This window comes from Propithecus coquereli, unplaced genomic scaffold, assembly GCF_000956105.1.
Source record: "Propithecus coquereli isolate 6110/MARCELLA unplaced genomic scaffold, Pcoq_1.0 Scaffold473, whole genome shotgun sequence".
NCBI classification, from domain to species: domain Eukaryota; kingdom Metazoa; phylum Chordata; class Mammalia; order Primates; family Indriidae; genus Propithecus; species Propithecus coquereli.
This window is the reverse complement of record NW_012150541.1, coordinates 2,588,088-2,613,161: the sequence shown is the minus strand read 5'-3', so window position 1 is coordinate 2,613,161 and position 25,074 is coordinate 2,588,088. Positions and strand designations below refer to the sequence as shown.

Here is a 25,074-nt window from a genome sequence, read left to right as displayed (position 1 = left end):
GGAGCATAAAGTGTGCAATGAAGGCCAATACATAATTAATGATACCATGTCTCTTACACAGTGCTCTTCAGAACCAAGCTCACGATGTGTAATTATGCCTTGCATTATCATAAAACAGGGAGTGGGCAGATGCTAGTTGCTCTTATAAATAAGGAAACAAGAAAAAAGCCAAACAATTCTTCCAAAGGAAACCACCACTAGAAAGTAGAATGAAAACCCAATAATCTCAAAACCCAGTTGTGATGCTGTTAAAATGTCAATATAAATCTCCATTTCATATTTCCACTAATCTAAGGCAATCACTTGGTGTATCTGTTTTACAGTCTATGGTGCTGAGAATCCCAGCACTTTCCCAAGTTCAAACCAGTTTATGAGTGACACGAGAAAACCCGTCTAATTACTTACAAATGGCAACGTGGCCCAGTGGGTAAGAAAGAGCACAGAGCCAGTGTCCTGTTGCTTCTGTCCAATCCCAGTCCTGCTGCTACTGACCTTGCACTTTGGAAGGGGTAAGTTAGTAGACAGATAAATAACTGCCAAAGTATTAATGCTCGAGCTCTGTATAGGCTGAGCACTGTGTGAGCAGCTCTTACTGTTAATACCACATTACATTCACATCTCATTTTCACCCCAAAGTGGAATGAGTTGCCCATCCTGATCATCCTTGTTTTTTTATCACAATGATTTCAAAGATCTGTTTTTTTAAAAAGTCAGGTGTATCCTCAAAGTTACATAAGTTGAATATAGGTAGCTGAATGGTTAAGCAAATTCTAAAAGCAATGGAATATTCCGAAGGGGTCACAGACTCAAATGTCTCCAGACAGATGATAGGAATGTGAGAAGTGGCCTGGTATAAGGCAATAGGAAAAAAATTTTTAAGCAATGTTGGCTAAACAAAGTATGCCTTTAGGCGGTGTTCAGTGGGTGCCAGTTATGGTGAATTAGTCCCTATATATTGATTTGCACCTTTTTAGTATCTTTATCGAATTACTCCTTCTATTTCACACTCATAAAAAAAGTTTTAAATAATATACATATAAATTGCATTCTATGTGCAGGCTTTCTTTCATTTTCACATTTCAAAAGAACCTAAAGCTGATTCTAGGTTGCAGGTGAGTTTACCAAATCAACTCTCTTTTGTTTAGATCAGTCCAGTTATTTTAACAGCTCCTCAGCCTGCAATGGGTGAGATATATTTGTGTCTGTTTATGTAAATCTAATTTGTGTTCTTGGGAATTTGGGCTTTCATTTGTTCTCTTTTCTCAATTAGAGTAGAAATTCCTCAAGTGTAAGAACCATGTTTCTACTCAGCCTAGTAATCAAACATATCTATTAAGTGCCTAATTGTATCCAGTGCTGAGCTAGGCAGATAGGAAGAGATTTGGAAGCTCAGCCTCGCCTCTCATCCTTGAAGTCTCGGGAAATCTCCCTCTCATGGAAGTGTTCTGTTGTACTGTGGATGTCTCTATCGAATATTGCTGTGCTCTGTGTCTGTCAGTGCATTTAATCCTACCAAAACCCCGTAAGGCCATTCCTGTGACTATGCCCATTTTACAGATGGGAAACCAAGCAGAGAGTGATAAATGTCTTCTTGCCCAGGTGACACAGCTGCTAAATGCAGCCTTAGGATAAGAACCGTGCTCTGTACCCTGCAGTCTGCCCTCTGCAGATCACACTGGATGCACGGTGGCCCTTCTGTGGCTATAGCACTCCTGGATTCCTGCCCCAGCTTCCTCTCTCTCTAATATAGGTACTTTCCATTGTCCCAACTTCCCAGTTTTTGGACACATGTAATCATGATAGCAGGACAGGCCAATCGGGCTTAGGTATCTAATCCTTTCTCCTGCCCCTAAGCCCTAGACACAGTAGGAAAAAAATTTTTAAAAATAAACTCCAGAGTCGCCGCTCACTTCCAGGCAGGAAGCCATAAGAGGAGAAATCTCAGAAAGGACGTGGCTGGCGCCTTTCTCAGCGTTGTAAGCCGCGCCATGCTCGCCCTCCGGAATGGCCTAACTAGGGCACTGGCTGCGCGGATGCTCACGCCCCAGGTGTACTCATCTTTTGCTACAGGCCCCAGACAATATGATGGGACATTCTATGAATTTCGTACCTATTATCTTAAACCCTCAAAGATGAATGAGTTCCTGGAAAATTTTAAGAAAAATATTCATCTTCGGACAGCTCACTCTGAGTTGATTGGATATTGGAGTGTAGAATTTGGAGGCAGAGTGAATAAAGTGTTTCATATTTGGAAGTATGATAATTTTGCTCATCAAACTAAAGTTCGGCACTCCTTGGCCAAAGATAAGGAATGGCAAGAACAATTCCTTATTCCAAATTTGGCTCTTATTGATAAACAAGAGCGTGAGATTACTTATCTGCTACCATGGTGCAAATTAGAAAAGTCTCGGAAAGAAGGAGTCTATGAACTGGCTACTTTTCAGATGAAACCTGGTGAGCCAGCTCTCTGGGGTGACGCATTTAAAAGGGCAGTTCGTACGCATGTTAATCTAGGCTACACAAAACTAGTTGGCGTTTTCCACACAGAATATGGAGAACTCAACAGAGTTCACGTTCTTTGGTGGAATGAGAGAGCAGACAGTCGAGCAGCTGGGAGACATCGGTCTCACGAGGATCCCAGAGTTGTGGCGGCTGTTCGGGAAAGTGTTAACTTCCTGGAATCGCAGCAGAATATGCTTCTGATTCCTACGTCATTTTCACCATTGAAATAGTTTTCTACTGAAATACGAAACATTTCATTAACTGCTATCAGATGTGTTCTACTAATGGTGCTAAAATTCTCCCAAGAGGGTCTCATTTTTATTTGAAGGAAGTGGTATGTTGATACACTATGTCCCTTGCATTTTTGAAAGCTGTATGTGTCCATTGTCACCTCCACTTCAGGAAATAATTCTGTTCACTTTCCCCGCGGCATTTCCGTATCTGTCATACGTTAAAAATATTTGTCACTACTTCGAGATCTTGACTCTTCATTTATTTCAGAATATTTGTTCTCTTTTGACAACCCTTTGCTTCATAGCATTTTCTTGTATTCAAATAATGTTAAATTTTCATGCTTGTGACCATATTTTTAAATTATTAATATGTATTATCAACCTTTTCAAAATGTCTGTTTTCTGAGTTTTTTTAAGTATTTTGTCCAGTAAAGTTTATTTTGTAACATCAAATGAGACTCATGAAAATATTAAACATATTTCTTTACTATGGAAAAAATAAATAAATAAATAAATAAACTCCATAGCATTGGGAAGAAAAGGAAATGTTAGGGGTTTCCTGGGTGAGAGGAAGCAGCAGGGATAGGACGTGTGGAGAAACAGGAATAGGGGAAATCGTGACAGGAAGAGACACTTTTGAGAAATCTGCCGCTCAAGTGGACACGAGTGTAAGTCAGGCCGTGGGACATTGGAGTAACACAATTTATGAGCTTGATCTAATAATTCTAACACAGAATGTTCTAAACCAAAATGGAGACTAAACATTCTCTTCAAACATCCATAAAGCAGTCACAAACCAAAACATGAGTGATGCCGAAAATAAAATCTCCACAAATTCCAAAAAGCAGAAATCTTAGTGGCCACCTTTGCTGCCCGTACTACTGCATTAAAATTTAAAACTAGCAATAAAGGATAAAAAAAAGAAAAAACTTCGGAAATGGGAGTGAAAACACATTCTTTGAATTTGTTCTATGTTATTTCTGATTATTATTTAGAAATGCACGAGGCGTGCCATGTATATAAACAGTAGCAAAGATGTAATGAGGGCGGTTTTACTAGGGAGTGGGCGGGGACTGAAAGATCGGAACGGACCGTGGCACCGTTTAGACGGCAGAACCAGCAGAACTCGGGGATGGAGCTGACTGGTCCCCTGCCCTCGGTCACTGCCTGGCGAACGAGGGGTCCAGCTTTGCCCGAGCAGGGCCTTGTCTGTCTTGTTCCCCACTGGCTCCCAGCGCCTGGCACAGACCCACACCCAAGCCAAGGGGTTAATATTTTTGGTGAAAATCTGCATTTAGTCCTGTCCACTGAGCATCTGATCCCACCCAATGAGGCCATTGACATTTAGTGACAATGCTTTCCTATATCTAGCAAATATGCCCAGCCAAGCTTTGAGAAATAATTACCATCTTACATTCACATGTACCCTGCAGTTGACGAAACCCTTCAACACAAGTCATCTAGCTTTGATTCTTAAGATAAGATTATCATTCCCATTTTTCAGATGCTGAAACTGAGGCCCAGCTTATCTAAGGTCACAGCTGGCAAGTGGCAGAGCTAAGATTTGGACTCAGCTACTCAAAATGGAAATTAAAGAGGCTATGAAACTAAGTAAATAAGTGAACATTTATTGAATGCCTACTACATGCTAAACACTGTGCTAGGTGCTTTTAAAATAACTATTACCTTATTTTGTCCTCACGAGAACTTTATGAGAATGTTTGTAATCTATATTCATTTTCTATACCAGTGAGGAAACCAGATGGGAATCTGCCCCAGGCCACATGGCCAACAGGTCGAGGAGCCAGTCGAAGCCAGGTCCTGGGGCAAGGCTCATCCTCCTTCCCTGGGCACACTGCCCCTCATCTGACCCCAGGGTTTCAACTTTACCACCATCAGCGCATTGATAAGTACAAATTTCAGTGCAGTTTAATTCTAACCTGGATCTTTTCTTGAGGAGGATGTTGCTTTTGTCATTTAAATGCCATACTTTATGAAACTAACTAAGCTAAGGAACTGTTTGAGAAAGTGAAATGCTATTGATTGCTTAATAGCTGCTGCATAAATAAATCACCCTGGGACACAAATCGTCTGTGCTGTTTAAAGAGCTGGAGCCCAGTCTCTGGAAGAAGCCAAGGGAATGACAACACAATGCATATTAGAATCCAGTAGGAAAGACCCACGATAAAGGCGGTTTATAAATATTTCATAGGCTCGATAGTTATTTGTTCTGTAGTTCTAGCTCTTATAAGCATTGCAATCAGTTATTTTTAAGAGAATATCTAGAAAAGAATCTTAAATTCTGATCAGTAACTACAACAACGTTATAAAAGCACAAACCATCTGGATTAATTTTATGTGAACCTTAGTCTAAAAGATATCAATTTATTGATTTAAGAAATAGGTTTGAAGACAGAAGCAGTTCTTGGATACCTTCATACAGCAAAATGAATAGCTCTAATTATTGAGTGCGACACCCACTACGTGTTTGCTACAAATCTTATAGCTATAAATGTAAAAGCTACTTCGTGCTCTATATTTTAAAAGTGTTCTGAAATTAGGATCAATTTCCACCCACACAGGAAATAAAGAATAAACTCCGTGCTCCCATTTTTCAGAGAGAAATGAAAATACTGAGGAATTTATGCTGGAACAGGGAACAGGTTGGCAAATGGGCTCGCTTACTCATTCTTTTACTCACTCACAAGTTCAAGGAGCATTTATGGCATAGCTACTAGGTACCTTTAGATTAATAGTTTTGGAGAAGGAGAAGGGGTGTAGGTAAGCTAGAGTTAGTATAATTTGTTGATTAGTAAAGTTTAAAAAATTTTATTTAGGCATAATTGGCATACAATAAACTGTACATGTTTAAAGTATACGATTTGATAAATTTTGCCATATGTATACACCTGTGAATTCATCATCACAACTAAGATAACAAACATATCCATCATCCCTGAAACTCTCCTCATGTTCTTTTATAATCCTGCTCTACCCCTCTCAGCACACTTCCCCCTCCCCCACAATTCCCCAGGCCACCACTGATCTATTTCTGTCATTGCAGATTAGTGTATATTTTGTAGAATTTCATATAATTGGAATCACGTGATATGTTCTTTTTTGTCTGGCTTCTTTAACTCAGGGTGATTATTTTAAGATTCATCCATTGTTGCATGTATGACTAGTTTATTCCTTTCGTTTCTGAGTAGTCATCCATTGTGAAGCTATACTGCAATTTATTTATCTATTCACTTGTTGATAGACATTTGTGTTTCCAGTTTGGGCCTATTACAAATACAGCTGTGTGAACATTTGTGCACAGGTCTTTGTGTGGATTTAAGTTTTCATTTCTTTTGGGCAAATCTCTAGCAGTATAGTAATGGTTAATTTTAGGTGTCGACTTGACTGGATTAAGGAATACCTAGAAACCTGGTGAAGCATGATTTTTGCATATGTCTGTGAGGTGTTTCCAGAGGAGATTAGATTAGGAGATTAGATTCCAGTGGGTCTTGAGCAGATGGGAAGACCCGCCTCAGTGTGGGCAGGCACCAGCAAGTCTGCTGGGGGCAGGGAGAGGACAAAAACAGAGAAAAGGCGAGCATGTCCAGCTGCTTGTGCTAGGATGCACGCTTGCTCGCCTGTCCTTGGACAGCAACTCCAGGCTTCCCAACCTTTGGACTCCAGGACTGAAACCAGCAGCCCCCTGTCTCGCCCGGGTCTGAGGAGAACTGTCTCAGGCCTTTGACCCTAGATCAAGAGTTACACCATCCACTTCCCTGGTTCTGAGGACTTCAGACTTGGACTGAGCCACTCCGTCAGCATCTTGGGGTCTCCAGCTTGCAGACGCGCTGTTTCAGGACTTCTCGGCCTCCGTAATAGTGTGAGCCAATTCCCCTAAGAAATCCCCTCTCATCCATCCATCCGTCCATCTCCTATTGGCTCTGTCTCTCTGGAGAACCCTAATACAAGAGCTAACTCGTAAAGTAGGCGTATGTTTAACCGTGTTCCAAACCAGTTGTACCATGTTATGTCCCTCCTGCCCCCTGGCAGTGAGTTCCAGTTGCTCCTCATTCTCTCTACTGCTTCTTATGCTCAATCTTCTACGTTTTAGCCATGTGTGATTCGCAAATATTTTCTTCAAGTCTTAGCTCATCTTTTCTTTCTCTTAGCAATGTCTTTTGAAGAGCAGAGAGATGCATATGATTGGATCTTGTTATAGTTTTCTGAATCCAGTCAGACAATCTTTGCCTTTTGGAGTGTTTAATCCATCTGCGTTGAAGTAGCAATTGATGTGGTTGGATTTACATCTGCCATTTTGCTATTTGTTTCTTATGTGTCTTGTGGCTTTTTGTCCCTCTGTTACTCTGTTGCTGCGTTCTTCCATATTAAATGGATATTTGCTAGCGTACCATATTCATTCTTTTGTTGGTTTTTAAACTGCTTTTGAGTTTTCTTATTCATTGCTCTGAGGATTGCAATGTACATCTTAATTTATCATAATCTACTTCAGATTATACTAAATTTCATGAAAATAGAGAAACTTTTCTCCACTATAGCTCCCTGCCCTCCTCCCTTTTCTGTACTATAGTGGTCACATGCATTTCATCTGAATATGTTATGGACCCCACAGTATGGTTTTGTAAGTTTCGCTTTTTATAATTTTATGTCTTTGAAAGAAGTTAGGAGAAGAAAGAAGCAAAATGTATTTATGGAGTCTTTTATTTTAGCCCGTATATTTATCACGCTGGTACTCCTTCGTCTTGTCCTGCGGATTGGAGTTACCATCCAGGGTCATCACCTTGCTCCAATATACATGCATTCCCTCCCTCTTTCCCTTTGCTATTATTGTCAAGTTAACAGAAAAAAAACCAAACCCAAACTCTGTACAATAACTTAAAGAGGTTTATTCTGAGCTAATATGAGTGTCCACGGCCCAGGATCAACAAGTCCAAGAAGTCTTGAGTAAGCGGTCTGAATGTGGTCTGATTACAGTTTGGTTTTATATATTTTAGGGCGATAGGAATTGCAGGTAAAATCATAAATCAATACATGAAAGGTAGTGGTCTGGCCCCCAAAAGGTGAGACATCTCAAAGTAGAGGCTTACAGATTATAGGTGGGTTCAGAGGTTTTTCGAATTTTTAATTGGTTAAGGAAATAAAGCTTTGTCTGAAGATTTGGAGTCTTAAGGAATGCTTAAGATAAGGGGGGTCTGCTTATCAGAGAGCGAGTCACACTGTACAGATTCAAAGTGATCTGTTGAGCAAATTGACTGTCCACGGGCATGACTAAACCTTTGCCTTGCATGGCCTTAGGCCCAGTTTGCAACTAGTCTAAACTCCAACAGGGAGGGGGTAGAAGGAGGCGTATCAGACCTCCCTCCGCTTCATCTACGCTTCATGGCCAAAAACTCAGTTTTAAGGTGTTCTGGGGTCCCCTTGGCCAAGAGGGGGTCTGTTCAGTTGGGAGGGGTCTCAGGATTTTCTTTCCAGTTTGTAGTCATATATGTCACACATTAATACTATGTTGTCAGCTCAGTAGTACAGTTTCATAATGATTGTTTATGCAATTGCCACCAATCAATTACAGAAGAAAAGAGAAAATATGTATTTATGCTGTCTTTTACAATTAACTATGTAATTACCTTTACTGGCGCTCTATTTCTTTGTGTGAATGTGAGCTATACTCTGTTGTCATTTCCTTTCAGTCTGAAGAACTTCCTTTAGTATTTCTTGGGCATAGATTTTTCTGTACTCTGCTCGAATACAGTCAGCCCTTCTGCTATTCCCTGGCAGACCTGCCGCACCACGGAGCTGCGGGAGGATGTGGGGGTGGTGTGGCTGAAATTCCGTAGCTCCCACTGTTCCTTCCAAGCCCCAATACATTAAAAAAAAAAAAAAGTAACCACTTCTCAATTTGTTGTTTGCCTTTGATCATACTCTAGAGTCATTCTGAAATGATTATTTTTGACCAGTTTATCTAGTTTTATGTTGCTTTTTTGGAGAGAGGATTTGTTGCTGTTTTTCATTTGTCCCATGTGTTCTCAAGTCTCTATGTAAACAGGACAAATGAGAAGCTTGGTGCCAGGATGGAAGAATAACAGGCAAGGGCTGGCCCAGCAGTGGCAGGGGGGTGATCTCGTCGGACCCCGACTGGGGACAGGAAAGTACAACACTGTCCCGAGGGAGAATCCACAGTCTCAGGTGCTCTGTGGGATGGTGGGCAGACATCCCTTAAAGACCCAACTTAAAAATATCAGACTGGTGATTTTAAAGAAGTTTTTTTGCTGTGCCTTTTCTTAATCCACTGATAGGAGGACAGAGATGCCAGCCAGTTCTTGTGATATAGCAGACTTGATTTTCAAGTGAACAGCTCAAATCCAGCATCTTTGAAGATCTGAAATGTTCCACTTTCCCTGCCAAGAAAAGGCATCACATTAAAAAAAAAAAAATCAACATTTTCAGAAAATCTTTTTAGTTTTCCCATCAGGACAAAGATTTCTGAAAAGACAGAGGCAAGCTTCTTTAGACATCACATAAAGCAAACTGTGCTCGAGGGACAATGGCAAATGAACTAAGGAAACCGCAGCCAAATGAAATGCGACAAACAACTGTCATATTCCGAATGGTCAATCAACAGCTGGAACAACTTGAATGTAACAGAGTCTATTATGCTGAAAGTAATGATCTCAGGACAAGGGATACCTAGTGATTTGCAAATTTGAGTACAAAATAAATATTCACCCATGTCCAACTGGTAATTTTCAAGTTCTATCCATTTCGTATGGCTGAGAATATTACCTGGAACAGTGGGGCACTTCTGAAGTGAAAGGGGAAACAAATAATTCATCTTCATTTAAATTTCAATACAATTGCAGAATACAGCGGTACACTAGAAACAGGAATGATACACTAAGGGTATCTTTTTTACATTCCAGAATATCTCACTGTTTGGGCAGAATGGTTCTCTTACTGGAATTGTTCACAAAGCAACCTATTATATGGTGAGAGGTACCCTCCGGGCACCATTGAAATTAATATGAAAGGAACAATCAAGAATGCCAAGTGCAGTGCATAAAACGCAGGTAGGTGGTGGAAGACAGATAAGCAGCCTAGGAGGTTTAAGTTGCAGAATCTGAAGCTGCAGAAAGATGTGTTATACAATTTACATTACAGCCAGTCACGATTTTAGAATGGGTAATGAAAAGCTCATATAGCTAAGTATTGAGTCCATAAAGAAAACACAAAAAGCATTGCAGCACAAGGGAGCTAAATGATGGGTAAATAGACAAAGACGGTAATCAGAGAGCAGGGGGAGAAAGCTGGACTTGCTTTCACAAATCCATCTGGTTTTGGCTACTTCACCTGCACATAGCAATGTCTCTACAGTTGGATTCTTTTGAAAGTGGAGTTTATCCACCTCGGCACTACTGACAGTTTGGGTGGATAATTCCGAGTTGTGGGGGCATCTTGTGCATCGCAGGGTGTTTATCAGTGTCCCCGGCTGGATGCCAGTAGCACCTGCTGTCCCCGTTGTGATGACCAAAATTGTTTCCAGACAATGCCGAATGTCCCCTGGAGGACAAAATCGCCCCCATTTGAGAACTGTTACCTTAAAGGAAAGCAACAATATAAACTACTGCAGTGAATTATTTCATCTTGTAAGCATAAGCACTTCACCCTTTAAAGAGCATTAGTTATAATAAAATGTTAATTTTGGCTAAAAAGTCCTAATGCACACCAAATTAATCTGGAGGTAAACTAATAGTAGTTTTAAAAAACTGATGTGCGTGAGTTCTAGAAAATCTTTCTGCTGATTTGTCCCCCAATCTGTCTTAAAACAACTGGGAAAGTGCTTGGTCCCCTATCCATTGGTGAGCGATGCTTTTTCACAAAACGAAAGCACAGTCTGGCACCCTCGTAAGGCAGAGCGGCAGAATGGTAGTTCAACACTTCCTACATTTGAGGATATGTAAAAAGAAAGCCAGGTATATTTTGTAAACGAGAGAGGGGAAGAAGGAGGAAGAAGAGAAGGAGGAAGAAGAAGAAGAGAGAGAGGCAGATTTACATTTACAACGAGATGTTGAAGCAGCAGGAATGGTTTTGTTACCCAAAGCTCATCACTTATCCTTGGGGCCACATCAGAAGAACAAGAACAAGTGGTTTGAGAAGAAGGAAAGAGAAGTTTATTACTTTGCCAGCAAAGGAGGAAAAATGGCAAACAATGGTCTCAGAATGCACATTCCTCTCCATAAGCAGAAAAACAGAGCTTTTAAAGCGAGGATCCTCAGTTCTAGGCTACTTTCCTTTTGAGATTCTAATGTCCCATCTCTGCTGAAGACAAAGCCTGTGACCTCTGCCTGCCTGGGAGGTCCACCCAGACCTCCTGGGCCAGCTGCTGGGCCTGGGATAGAGCCAAGTTCAGCTGAGCCATCTCCTGTAACACAAAGAACAAAAGACATTCCCCTGCCCCTCCCAACCACCTGCCCACCTGCCCACCTGCCCGAGGCAGGGATTGCAGGCCTCAGTCCCCAAATAGAGTGGGGGAAGTTTTAAAGAGACAGAAAACATTTTTTGCCATTTTTTTCCCCAGACCATTCCCTCTGTCACAGTCTTAGGGTCATTAGGCCATCAGAAGTATGAAGGAGCCATTTTGAGTCTTCCCTAGTAAGTGACTCTTCAAAATTGCATGCTGGCTACAAGGTTATTGCTATAAGTTATGCTAGTTTCTGTTGTGTCTTTTTCTACTTGGAAACAGGACTATACTATTGACCTCATGAGGGCAGGGCTGATGTCTTGGCTGCCTGTGCACTTTCCCATCCGTGACACCTAGCCCAGTGCCTGGTCTGCAGCAATCACCCAATAAATGCTTCTTGAATAAATGAATGAGGACAGAAATGTCAATTTTCAAGCAGATAGGAATCTTAGCTCCTTAGCAACAGGGCCTTTTCTTGTATAAATGTTTGTGTAACTCATCTGAATGTGAGGTCTCTGCCTATATTGTTTGGGCAACGAAGCCCATCTGGTTGAGGCCAGGCAAGTGAGCTGCCGGAATCCTTTTTTCAAAAGGCCAGAGCATGGTCACTATTGGGTTTTCGATTCTGTTCTTATGGAACGGAGGGACAATATTCCCCCATGAAGACTAAAATTAAGACATCGTGTGTGGAAAGATGTCAGTACATGCTTTTCAAAAGGATATTGTCATCCCATTTGACAGATGAGCATGAAGATTTTGTTCATCAATATCACAGTCCTGTTACTAGAGAATTTCTGAAGTGCCACAATAACCACTCAGTGCAGGACATGACATTATTGGCCATGCTTCAGTCTACGCAAAGGCTGTGCAAATTAAATCATCTGAGGCATCAAGGGGCTTCTCCTCATCTTAAATAGCATTATCTCTCACATTGAAACTTTAACAACTCATCTAAAATGAAAACTTGAAAATGTGCCAAAAAGCAGAGCTGCCGGAGGAATAACGACATGGCTCTTGGGGAAGGCACCGAGATTCTAAGAACAGAGGGACCAGCAAGAGGCACGCTGGGATCTGAGTTCAGCTGGTGGAACGACAGTGCCCAGAAGCTACCGTGGATGGTAATGACAGGCAATAAAATACCCCTTTAAAAATCGAGCGAAAGATAAAGACAGTAGATTGTAGCAATGCTGCAAAAACCAACCGTTAGTGGATTAGCACAGGCACGGCGAGAAAACACAACTAAAAATTATTCAATCATACCAAATGCTTGCAGGGAAACTAGGCCAAGAAAGCAATCAAAATCAAATAGAAGCAAGGTGTGTTTATATAATTCAGCAGCTAAAAAAACTGAGAAATGTATTGCAAAGATATTTTGAGGGTTTCTAACCCCAGTTTAAGGGGGGAAAAATTAAGGAAACCTTCATTAACATGAAGAAAGAATAACACAGTTTTCCCCTGTTTCCCACCACCACCAGTGTTACTAGGAGACGTCACATCTCCTGCGAGAATTCCAGGATGCGACTGTAAAATGCAACACACGCTCACACAATTCGCACTGAGTTTGGTTAGACAACATATGTGGCAGACCTCTTCAATTAATTGCATTAAATGTTTTCAGTTATAGAAAGAAGATTCATGACTCATAGAGGCCATAAATGAAACATGGCATACAGGTAGTAATTACCTCAAATTGCATTCTTGAGTCTTTGAAGATAAATTAACCAACAATGAGAATTTGATAGCTGATGTTGCAATTAGTTACAAGTACAGCACAGTGACCTATATAACTTACTATTTTTAAAAAATCTAAAATTTACACAGGTTAATAGCATAAAAGATTCTTCACTGTTACTCATGGCAGAAATGCAGTTCTATAAATGCACCAGCGTGGCCTTCTTATAATAATTGCTTAACTCTTCATAAAGAGGTAGAATTACTCATGTTAATGCTTTGACTATGAATAGGAGAAGCTCTGATTAAACTAACATTCACTGATGACTACTGTGTCCTACCCACCTGGACAAATGACACTTTAATTCATCTTTCCATTGGTCCTATGTTTTTAGATACCTTCCCATTCCACAAATGAGAGAATGGCAAGGTGGGTGGTGGTGATGTGGCTTTCTCAGGGCCACATGTAGCTGTCCTTCATCACGCTCTCATCACTGGGCCAGGGTTGGATTGTGTCTGAATGACATGCCTGTCAAAGCATTCTTGGTGGGTCAATAAGTAGGGTCAGTTCACAGGATATGTGTTTCTGTCTGCCACGCATCCCTGCTGCTGGTGAGCCAGCTCTCTCGAAGCCCATAATAGTCTTGCTGGTTCCCTGGGGTTTGAGTGGAGCTGACCTCTGAGTCCAGGAAGGGACACACGGCCCTGGCTGGCCACGGAGGGCACAGTATGAGCGCAGTCAGAGAACCTGTTCCCTGGGTTCTCAAGCTCTAAGGACCACGCAGGCCTGAGCTGTGGCAGTCACATTGTTTGATGTGAGACCAACATGGGGACATGAGGGATGAAGAGAAACAACCATATCAACATCATTTTAATTGTACCCTGAAGCCAACTCTATCTGAAAAAATTTTTTTTAATTAACTAAACACCACACACTATATTTTATTAGTTTCCCCTGAATGTCCCTTTTCTATTCCAGGATCCCATTCGGAATACCACGTTTCGTTTAGTCGTCAGGTCTCCTTAGACTTCTCTGGGCCGTGACAGTTTCTCAGACTTGCTTTGTTTCTGTTGACCTTGACAGCTTGGAGGAGTGTTGGTCAGGTATTAGGCAGAATGTCCGTTAATTTTGGCTTGTCTGGTCCTTTTCTCCTGGTTAGACCGTGGTTGTGGGTTTTAGAGAGGAAAGCCACAAAGGTGAAGTGCCAATCCATCTCATGTCACACCCAGGGCACTTGCTTTGTCATTGATGCTGTGACCGTCCTTCAATCAAAGACCCCAGGGGCACACCTGCAGGTGAACAAGCTGAGTTTCTCTCTCCTTGCAGTGAGAGAGAACACACACCGTGGGGAACAGTGGGACATCTCAGTGGGAGGGTGTTAGAAGGAATCTATTATAGGATTTTGGCTTTGGTTGGGTGATTTGGGGGCGGGTCTAGGGAAGCGGAGGTTTCCTCTAGGTTGGATGCTATTCGAAAGCACGACTTCTAGGGAAATTCACGATTATCTCAATAAATCTTATCTGCAGGGAGGGGAGATTAGCACAAGTTTTTTTCCCCACCGTAATCAAAGTTCTATTGAAAAACTGACACCAAAATACAAGATCACTGCTGTATACCTTACAAAATCAAACATAATCACATTATCTGTTAGATTAACTAGAATCACTGAACTGATAAGGTTTTCTGGGGCAAAACACAAAGTCAGAAAGTTGTGTGGGTGATTGGTGCTGCTTTCTTATAAATAAGCCTCCTTCTTCCAAGCTGGCCCGTCCTCCTGCAGGCTGGCACAACCCTGGCTGGAAATCGTGGTAATCTCGTAACAACCTGGACATTTTACGTCCATAAAATAAGAATCTGGATTTTGAACTAGATGGGTATGGTAAATCTCCAGCCACAGGCCTGCTGATCTCGTCTGTACCAATGTACCTACATACAGGTGGACGTAGCTATCAAATCCTACCTGTAGGGAGGGGACTCACACAGGAAAAAGCAATAATTGGTGAAGGGTGGACTGAGGGCTGGAGAGGTGGGAGCTCTTCATGGGCCATTTCTGTACCTGGCTTCCATGAAGATGAAACTGAATTTCCAAACCCCAGAAAATGAGTCGTACCTTGTAAACCAGGCTTCCTAGTTTCCCATCACTCTCCGTCCTCTTCAGTGGAGTGGAAGTTCCACTCTCATCTCTCCAAGTGCTCTTGAGCTGCAGGGCACTAGAGAAGGTTCAGGTGACTACCCCTGGGGTTGAAGGCAAGATGGCAGGGATTGCGCCCTCTTGACCCCAAGCCAGATGGGTGGCAGCTGAAGGAGCCAGAAGGTGGCTGGCTTCATGGCTCGGCACCTGTTTGGAGTCCCTCAGCCCAAGTCTGAGTCCTGGCTCCACCAACAATGGATGTGACAGTGCGAGTTACTTAACCTCCCCAGTAGCCAATGTCCTCATCTGTAAAATGAGAATAATATTAGGATGAAACACATAAAATTATTAGTATGACTCTGCAACCATTTATTTTTAAATGACAAAAACAGCAATGCTGTGTATCAGCCTAACGAACAGTGCGCGCCCCGTGAGCTGCTATCGGGAAGGTGAATGGGCGACTGGTGCCGACCCCCATGCAGTCTGTGCTAAGCGCTAACGTGCGTTAGCTGTTAGGGAAGTTGCTCTTATTTCAGTTCCTCTTACTAATGAAAACTTTATAAAAAAGTCACCAAGGAGATTCCTTTAAAAACAGGTTAAGGAAGATGACGCGTGCAGAACAATGAACTGGATTCTAGATTTTTCCAGGGATCGTGTTGCGGGGCGAGGGGGTCCCATGTATCAATTAAGAATCTTTTTGGGGGTCCCATGTATCAACTAAGAACCAAACGTGCTTCTGGGAGCCCAGGGTGTCGCCATGCTCCAGATAAGAACTGAGTCTGAAAATTCAACCTGAACAGAAAGCCGAGTACTACTCACTGTGTCTGTCCAGAAATAATAAAATGTCATACTAACAGCAGAAGACCATCTAACAAATGAATGAAGCAGCCGCATTCTGGCCCTGAGCTTGGATGATCTGAAGAAAATAGGTTGTTCTTTTAAAAAAAAAAGGAAGGGAAGAAATAGGAGCTTTTGTTCTGCACCAGAAAAGATAGAGTTCTTTCACTCCAGCAGTCAGTTTCTATACACCACGAGCACTCTCCTGTGTAGGAAAATCAATAAAGACAATAAATAAATGGCAATCCCATTGAGGGCTGCTCACTAAGTGATTAAATGTTTCAACCCCCAAATACTTGCAGGCTTCAGGGATACAAATCTGAATGAACATATGTAAATGGAATTAATGCTCAAATAATTTTCTAGTTACTTAGCACAAATGTGCAATTACTAATACTGCCATAATTTATGTTTGAATATTTATCCCCGTTTTCCTAAGCATAAAACCTTTAATCCACTTTTCTGACATAATTTGAAAATAGACGTGGGAATCTTTTTAATCATTCTATGCTTTTTTTGTGGAGAGGAGAAGGAGGAAAAAAAAGAAGAAAGGCTCTCGGGAACACTTGTTCTAAGGGGAGGTGGGGCAATTTCTGATGTCTCCACGCCCCCCACAGGAAAGGGAAGCATGTGGTCTTTCCAAATCCACGATGAACTTGGTGCGGGACTATCAGATTCAGATTTCAATCTTCGTTGCAAGGACTCCAGCCATGCAGATAAGGGCTTTTACAGGTTATTTACAGGAAAAGTCCTCTGAGTTGTAATGAGGTGCCTGGAGGAGGGAGATGGTTCAGAAATGACCTGAGATTTTGACACGTTAGCACTGAGGGGAAGGAAGGTTTGCGCCTGAGCTGAGACCATGTTTTCTGTTTGCTGTTGACCTTCCTTGGTGAGCACGGGGTGGGCTCTCAAGGCTTCCTTCTCCCTCTGCAGCCTGCCTCATTCCAGCAGGGGTTCATATCCCGTCTGTCACTCCACGCGGCAGTCACATTGCCTTGGCTTGAAAATTATGGTCCTTTAGTTGCTTCTCAAGTGTTTTATAAACTTTGACACAGGACCGAAATGGCTCCATGTTCAACTTCTTCATGTTCCCCTCGCTTCCCCTCCCTGCTGTGCACACTGGAAGGGAAACAGCCAACACTCAGAAAGATCGTGACGATGGGGGCAATGGCCTCATCTATCTGCACCCCTTGCTGAGAAGGAGACTTGCGGTTGAATTCCCGTTCTGCTACTCACTCCTTGGGTGTCCTTGGAGAAAGTTCTTCTCTTTGAACCTCTGTTTCATCATCTGTTAAAGAAGGAAGGAGGGAAGGGAGGAGGAATGGACATGTAGAAGTGGGGATGGAGAGGATAGGAGGTGGAAAGAAAGGAAGGAGAGAAGGAGGGAAGGGAGGAAAAGGAGCAACCCAGATAGTCTTCAAAGCTTCCTTCTGAACTTGAGATTCTACTGTTCTGAAAGTCCCAGATCCCCCAGCCTTGTTTGCTAAGCCTTCTACACTTCTCACATGCCGGTCTCCTCTCTCCCACCTACTGGCCGTACCGTGAGTACTGTCCTGCTGTCTCAGAAGGCCCAATGAGTTAGGATTTGAATTCAGAATTTTCCCTGTCTGCAGGCCTCCCAAGTCCCAGGCACCTGGGGATGGGGACAGGTGAGCTGGGTTTGAGCGCCAGTGATGTAGGTGTGTATTTCTGCATGTAAGGAAAATTAAACACAACGATATCAAGGATTATTGTTGACATTGATTAGAATAATGGATAGTGGAGATATAAGTAAGAAGAGAAAAACTATTAAAAGCTGGTTTGGTTATAAAAAGTAAAATAATATAGTCATTTATGTTAAATTCTTATTTATATCTCATTACCACATAGAATTTTGTCATCTTGAAATACATGCTAGATTAAATTGTTTAAAATTTTAAAAATATGTATTTATTTATTGTTTCGAATTAGGCATTTCATTCACTTCAGCCAAAACACCAAAGTTTAAGAGTGCAAACAATGAAGTCTTCCTCTTACCCTCTCCCTCAGCCACCCAGTTCCTCAAACATTACTGTTTCCTATGTGTCCTTCTTTATATTAATATAGCAAATATATAGGTCATTCTTCCTGCCTTTGTACACAAATGATGGCCCACCATAAGTCATGTACATTTTATATCATTTTTAAAAAAAATCAACTGGTCACATGGGCTCAGCCCTCATAATTTTCAAAGACTTGGCATATTTTGATTATCACTGATCGTATTTATTTATTTGCATAATAAACACATAAAGCTTATAACATACTGGACGTTGCTCTAAACTCTTTTTAAGTATTAACTCACTTGATGCTCAGCTAGCCTGTGATCTGGCTAATGGCTCTATTAAGGGTATCCTAAAGGAAGATTCGGTTTATCTAAATTAGTCGTTCTCAAGGGGAGCTGTACCACTCCCTGGGGCATTTTGTAAATTTGCAGTGGCAGTTTTTGGTTGTTGCAGTGATTGCTGGGCACCACCAGCATTCGTTAAGAGGTCCTGTGGGACAGTCCCGTGTGACAAAGCATTATCCTATACCACACTGCTTTTAAATGTCCAATTGCACATTCAGGTAGGTAAAAAACCTGCTCGTGATTATCCAATCCTAGAACCTAACTCTGGTCAACGTACAAGCACAAAATACTTTCCTCGTGGTTTTCATATATAGAGCAGGAGTTTCCAGGAATTCAGCAATGGCGTAAATTGAGGGCAGGTGTATTTTGTTTCATTGAGCGCATGATCACAGTTCTTCACTATTACAGAAAATTATATTGCCGACAGCAATTCCCCTTGTGGGAGGTGAGCCATCAGGACAACCAGCACACCTGTACCAGAGCCGCCGTGTCCTTGCCGACTCCTTGATCTACGTCAACAAGAAGCTCAGGTTCACTTTTTCTCTCTAACCAGGATTTGGAAACAAGAGACCAAGAGAGACACGACTTCTAAAAGCAAGGGCGTGGGAGGGGCCAGCGCCACTTAAGTCTATATCCTGGGCAAGGGCTGGCCCAGGAAGAAAGGACTGGACTAGATACCCACAGCAGGAGAATGGGTAGAGTGGAGTTAGGACGCAGAGCCAGACAAGATTCCTAGGGAAAGCGAGGGCAGAGGGAACCTTGTGCTAACCTGAAGGGGACCCAGGGAACAAGGGAGAGCTTACGGGGTCTCCCTCCCGGCACCAGCCTGTGGTAGCAACCAACCAAAACGAACACACATGGCCATGTGCTGTAACTAGCAAAGCCAGGGTTAGAGACCTCGCAGTCCAGTTTTGCTGACATGATGGAGATTTAATTATCTTCCTCTACTTGGACCATACTGCTGCTTAAATTTAACAAGGCAATGGAGATAAAGAAAATGAACTTTTAACATAAGAAGACTTCGATGGCATGTTAATTGACTCTTTAGGGATTTAAATATAGGACTGGCCATTTTTGGTAAATTTAACCTAAGAACACTGGACTATATCCCTTTAGTGTAAGATTGAGGATGAAGTTGTCTTCCCCTTTTCCTGTTAGGTGGGGAGGAATGGAGAAGGCGCCCGTGGACCACCAGCATTTCAGGAATAACTGCCCTGGCTGTTCACCTGCAGGGTGCCTTCTTACCAGGTGTGTCTTAGCTTGTATGACAGCATCATCAGAAATACTCGTGCTCTCAAGGAAATTAACTAAAACAGAGTACCCATGAAACTTAAGATCAACAGTGAGATGATAAAACACAAGAGGATATGAAAAGGGAGATATGAAATTAAGGAAAGGAATTGGGGGCAAAATAAATCCCAGCACAGAACTAATCGATCCATTATGAACAACAAGAAGAAAAATTGGCTCCGCAGGAAATTGAGTCGGAGACCTGGGGAAGAGATCTGAGAAGGCTGAACAGAATGCAGAAAGGAACCAGAATGATAACAGAGAGGGCAGGCAACAGAGATCAATGTATTAACATTAATAAGCAATGGAACAGAGAACATAGCAAAAGGTGGAGAGAAACATGAGAGAAAAAATTTTCCTGAAGTGAAAATATTGAATCTGCCCATCCAACAGACTCACGAAATTCAATGAAACAACGATCAACAGGAAGACACACCCTGGGGAATTTACTGAACTTGAGAAATAAAGAAGGAACACTCCACTTATTGAAGACAGGATAAGTCTCTTGGGGAAAATTAAGTTCAGCTCAGCTCAGCCAATAGACTTTTATAGATTTGGGGGAATCAGGTAAGTGACCCAAGACTTGCCATTTGCAACCAAATTTTCATTCCTATATTTCAACAACGCAAAGACATTCACAAATGTGCAAGGACTAAAGAGATATATTGCCCTTGTATGTGAGTCAGAAAAGTCTGCTTAATAAAGCAATCTTGAACTCGGAGAGGTTGTAGAATAGGAAAGCCGTTGTCGGAAAGGGTTAGAGGTAAACATTGAATCCACATAAATAAAGCTAAATAACTTTGGTAATTAGGTTATTAAAAACACAATGTAAGTTTATATGCAAAAATTTTTTTAAAATGTAATGAAAAAATAAAAATGTTTATAAAACTTGCTATTACAAAGAGAATGTAAATATTTTGTGCAAAAATTAAAATGTAATGATAATAGAGTGGAATAAAAATATATGCTAATTAAATATATCAGAATATACCAATTAAAATTAGGAAGAAAAAGGATGAAGCAAGCAAAAGAAATGTAAGGGTACTAATTTCCTCATACTGTTTCATTTCCTAAATTGGTAAATGGGGAGAGATTTAAGTATATTGTTTAAAGTTGTAAAGGTAGTGATTAGTTAGAAATTAAAACAGACTAAGTATCTTCCATGTGCCCCCAGGACAAAAAAAACATCCAAAAACACATAGTGAAAACAAGAACACCAAGAAAAAAACCAAGGAAGCAAAAAACCCAGAAAACATTAAATAAGATTACGAAATTGAAATGAAACATAGCTATTATAAAAATAAATGCAAATGTGATAAAAGTTAAGTTCTATTTTTAAAAAAAGAACTTACATTTGGGATCAGAAACTAAATCCAGCTATATGCTGTTAGAGACAAACTTAGAAAGTAAAAAGATGGCCAAAGATACACCAGGCGGCAAGTGGAACTAAAGCAGGGTTTATAAAGCAACATGACTATTAGGCAGACCGAAGCCAAGGAGAGAAGCATTATAATGCCGGGGTATAAAACCCACAATGAAAATGTACGTTTGATTCATTATACACCAAACAATATGGCATCAAAATAAATAAAGTGAAAATTGCAGGAAATAAAAAGATAAACCATTTGAAACAAAATAGTAAGGAGAGACGTTACCACACTTTTCTTAGTACTAATGACCTCTATAGGCTAAAATTAAGTAAATAAGTAGACAGACAAAAACACAAAGACAAACACATGGGATCTGATTAATATAATTAACAGCCATTTGTCTTCAAGAATTCATATACCTTATAAAAGTTGAGTAACAAACAAAACCTCAGTACATTTTCTGGCCACAATGCGATAGAACTAAAATTAATGGCAAAGGAGAAAAAACAAAACAAAACAAAACAAAACTCCACTACTAGGAAATGTACAAATATCTCCCAAACTACTCTCAGGCCAAAGAAGAAATCAAAACCTTAAATGTAGGGCAGCTAAAAATAACAACAAAATAATGACAACTTAAACAATATTTTAAAAATTATTATTACTTTTTGAAAAATTAAATCCTAAAACTGTACTCAGAGGAAAAACTAGTTTTAAAATTTGCTACTATCATTAAAGAATGAAAATACATGAATCAGGCACCCAAATCAAGTGCTTAGAAAAATAACAACAAAATAAACACAAATGGCAAAAGTAAGGGATAATAAAGATAAATGCAGATATAAATAAATTAGCAAACAAAAATGGCAGAATAAAATCAAGATTCAGTTTTTTAAGAGAAAAGAAAAAAACCCACAGTGGAATAAATAAATGACTTGCTAAACTAATCAAAAAGAGAGAAAGCTCCAAAACACAGAATTAGAAATAAGAATAGAAAAACAACCACAGATACAAAGAGAGTTAAAAGAATTCAAAACAATATTTTGTACACCTCTAGGTAATACATTTGAAAATGTGGATAAAAAGTCCATCAGATATATCTCTGTCCCCCACTTTTTCAGTCTCCCTTGCCAAGGGGACCTTTGCTGGGGGACAGTGAGCTTTTGGGAAAGTGTCTGCATTCTTGATTAAAAAAATAAATAAAAATAAAAACCAAACACAGATGTGTTCCCAAAGCTGCTGCAGTCTTCTTGCAACTGTGAGGGGAAAGCCAAGAGAATCAGACCGATGACATGGTTGAGCCATGGAGTGAAATCACACTCTTCTAGCCCCAGTTTCCTTGTTGGAGAAAGAAATGTTTTGTTTGAATCTTCATTACCCAGGTTCTCTGTTATTTGCAACAAAACGCATTTCTAGCTGAAGGTAGACCTTGTTACCTCGACAAAGCCAGTGTTTTGCATTCATTTCAAAAACAGAAGCAAGCATGGGTGTCTCTGTGGCTAGTTCCATCCACCACGGCGCTGCAAGTGTGAGCCAATGCAGCTCAACAAGAGAACCAAAGAAACAGAAACAGAAAAAAGGTAGGTCAAATCCTCATTATTTTAGATGTTATGACTGATAATTAGAGTACCCGAATGAATGAACTGAAAACTATTATTAAAACTATAACTTGAGGTTGCTAAGAAATTAATATACAAAAAATAAATGGTTTTACTATATGAATATAACCACTAATTAGAATATACAGTGGAAGAAAAAACTGTTACAATAAATAAGAACACATTTGGAAAAGCAAGACTTAAACCCGAAAAAATTTACTTATTCTTAAAAGGCAATGCTTAATATTATACTGTGAGTACTCATTGTATGAAGTATAAATGCAATACAATTTTAACATGAAGAAAGCTAGTGCAAATATTAAAGTAAAGCAAAATGGAAATCATGAAGAAAAATATTAAATGGAACAAAGATATTTGATCTTGTTAGAGAAGCAAACTACTAAGAAGGAAGATAAAACAGTTGATACATTTTTATGTTAAGAATTGTTTAATGCAAAAACTGTAAGAAAAATCAAAGCAATACTAACAAAAACATAATGGTGAGATAATTTAAAACAACTCTTTCAGAAATTGACAGGTAAATGAAGACATGATGGACTTGAATAATGTAACAAAAAATCCTAATTGAATAGATGTATTCAGAAGTATATGCCTAACAAACAGAAAATGGTCATTCAAATAGACAGAACGAACAATATTTGATAGTACAACAAAATGATTATAATCAATAATAAGTTAGTGTATACTTTAAAATGAGCGGAATTGGAATGTTCCTAACACAAAGAAATGTTAAATGCCTGACATGGATACCCCAATTATCCTGGTTTGATTAATTCACATTGTATGCCTCTATCAAAAATTACATGTACCCTATAAAGACATATAATTATTACATACTCATAATTAAAATTTAAAAATTTAAATTAAATAAAGATTAAAACATTTAAAAAAGAAAATAGTCACTCTGCTCAAAACCATATATATTATTCCACAAAGAAATCTCAGTTTCTAAAGGTAAACATTGTAACCAGCTCAGTGAACAAATTTCAGTGACCCTTAATATGCTTTTTATAATCCTCTCCCTTAATGAATCACTCCACCTTTTGAGTTGTTTTTCAGAAATTGTGGATTTTCTACGAGACAAAGGACTTGAGATTCTGAAGGCCCCAGGGTAGACTTCCTGAAGCCAAGACTCTCCATCCCCCTCAGCCTACACATGGCCCATCTTTAAAAAGTCCATGATCCATCTTCTTTAGTGAGAGAGACAGATTGGAGGCAGCTTCTCGGCTTCTCCTGTTCTCCCAACCTTTCTTCCCTGTAGTCCTCACTGTCTCAATAAGGGGATCTTTGTGTGATGAACAACTGGACCCAGGCAGAAACCCCTTGCAGTTTCGATAACAATGACGGGGACTCTTCTAGGACGGCTTCGCTCGTGGCTCATTGGCTGCAGATCAGGGAGAGACCAAAAGCCTCCCTCGGCAGCTGCCTGGCCATTTCGTCAGAGGGCAGCACTGGACTCTGCCACCAGCTCTGCTGTCACCGGCCTCCAGTCCGCTTGTGACTGCCTCCTGATTGCCTCAAAAGAAAGGACCTCTGGGTTTTGACATTCACATCTGAGGAGCGAGTGCTATTTGAAGGTACCGCACAGTGGGGGACACTCCTCTCAATTTGGGGAATTTTGAGGGAATTCCCATTTGTTTTGGGTTGGATCTGCCCCCAACTGTTTGTGACAGTGGGAACTAACCTGTTTTGATTTGGCACTCCCAGGGCTTATTAGCTGAACTGCAGCTCATTTGTTTGAAACCTCTTGAATTTCTCCTTATATTTAGTGTTTACGCCGTGTTGGTGTGTCACATGTAAATATGGAATCTGTTCAGCTCTCTGTCTCCATTGTCTTTTCTGCCTACTTGGAATTTGCTGTCAATGGTATTACAGGCATAGTCCATCCTCGGGGAGGTTGAAAGACACCTCTGTTGGTGGTTTCTCATGTGGCAGGTTCTAAGGTCTGGGAGGTTAAAAAACATCTCTGTCTTAAAGTCCAAGAAGACATCTCTGTCCTAAGGTCTAGGAGACTGAAAGACATATCTGTCCATGGAGACAATCTGGCCAAGATGCAGGGACACCCGCTGTTGGAAAGGAAAGGAACAGAAACATAATGTATATAGATTTGTACGGAACTTCAGAGGATCTCTTGACTACAGTTCTGAGATAAAAGCTATTGGCACTTTGTGTTTAGACGTGTTTTGCGTATTATCTGTTATGTCTACATGGTACCAAAATTGGTTTACAAGTAAAAGGAGCTCTCAGAAATTAAGTACATAAGTCCAAAGGCTTTTCAAGTTCATGTGAGTTCATGTGAGTTTAGTAATCTTTGGCAAATAAGCTGGTTTTTAAAGAAATTATTGGTAAAATAAAAAAGTCTTCAAAATTGTCAGCATACATTTTTGCCTAGGTTTATTGGTCACTTTCATATTTGAAGGCATCACGGTTTGACACACAAGTTATAAAACTATAAACCCAGCCAAAACAAATTGATCTGTATTTGTGTGAAAAGTAAGACTAATTTAATATCATTGGTGTGATGAAAACAGCTAAATCTCCTGAGTTAACAACAAAGTTACCCATGTGTTTAAGTTTAA

General features: G+C 40.5%; 1 pseudogene; it reads left to right on the top strand.

Moving 5' to 3' along the window:
* The first annotated feature begins 1,988 nt into the window (after window positions 1–1,988).
* Window positions 1,989–2,732, top strand: LOC105819162 (annotated as a pseudogene).
* The last annotated feature ends 22,342 nt before the right edge of the window (window positions 2,733–25,074 follow it).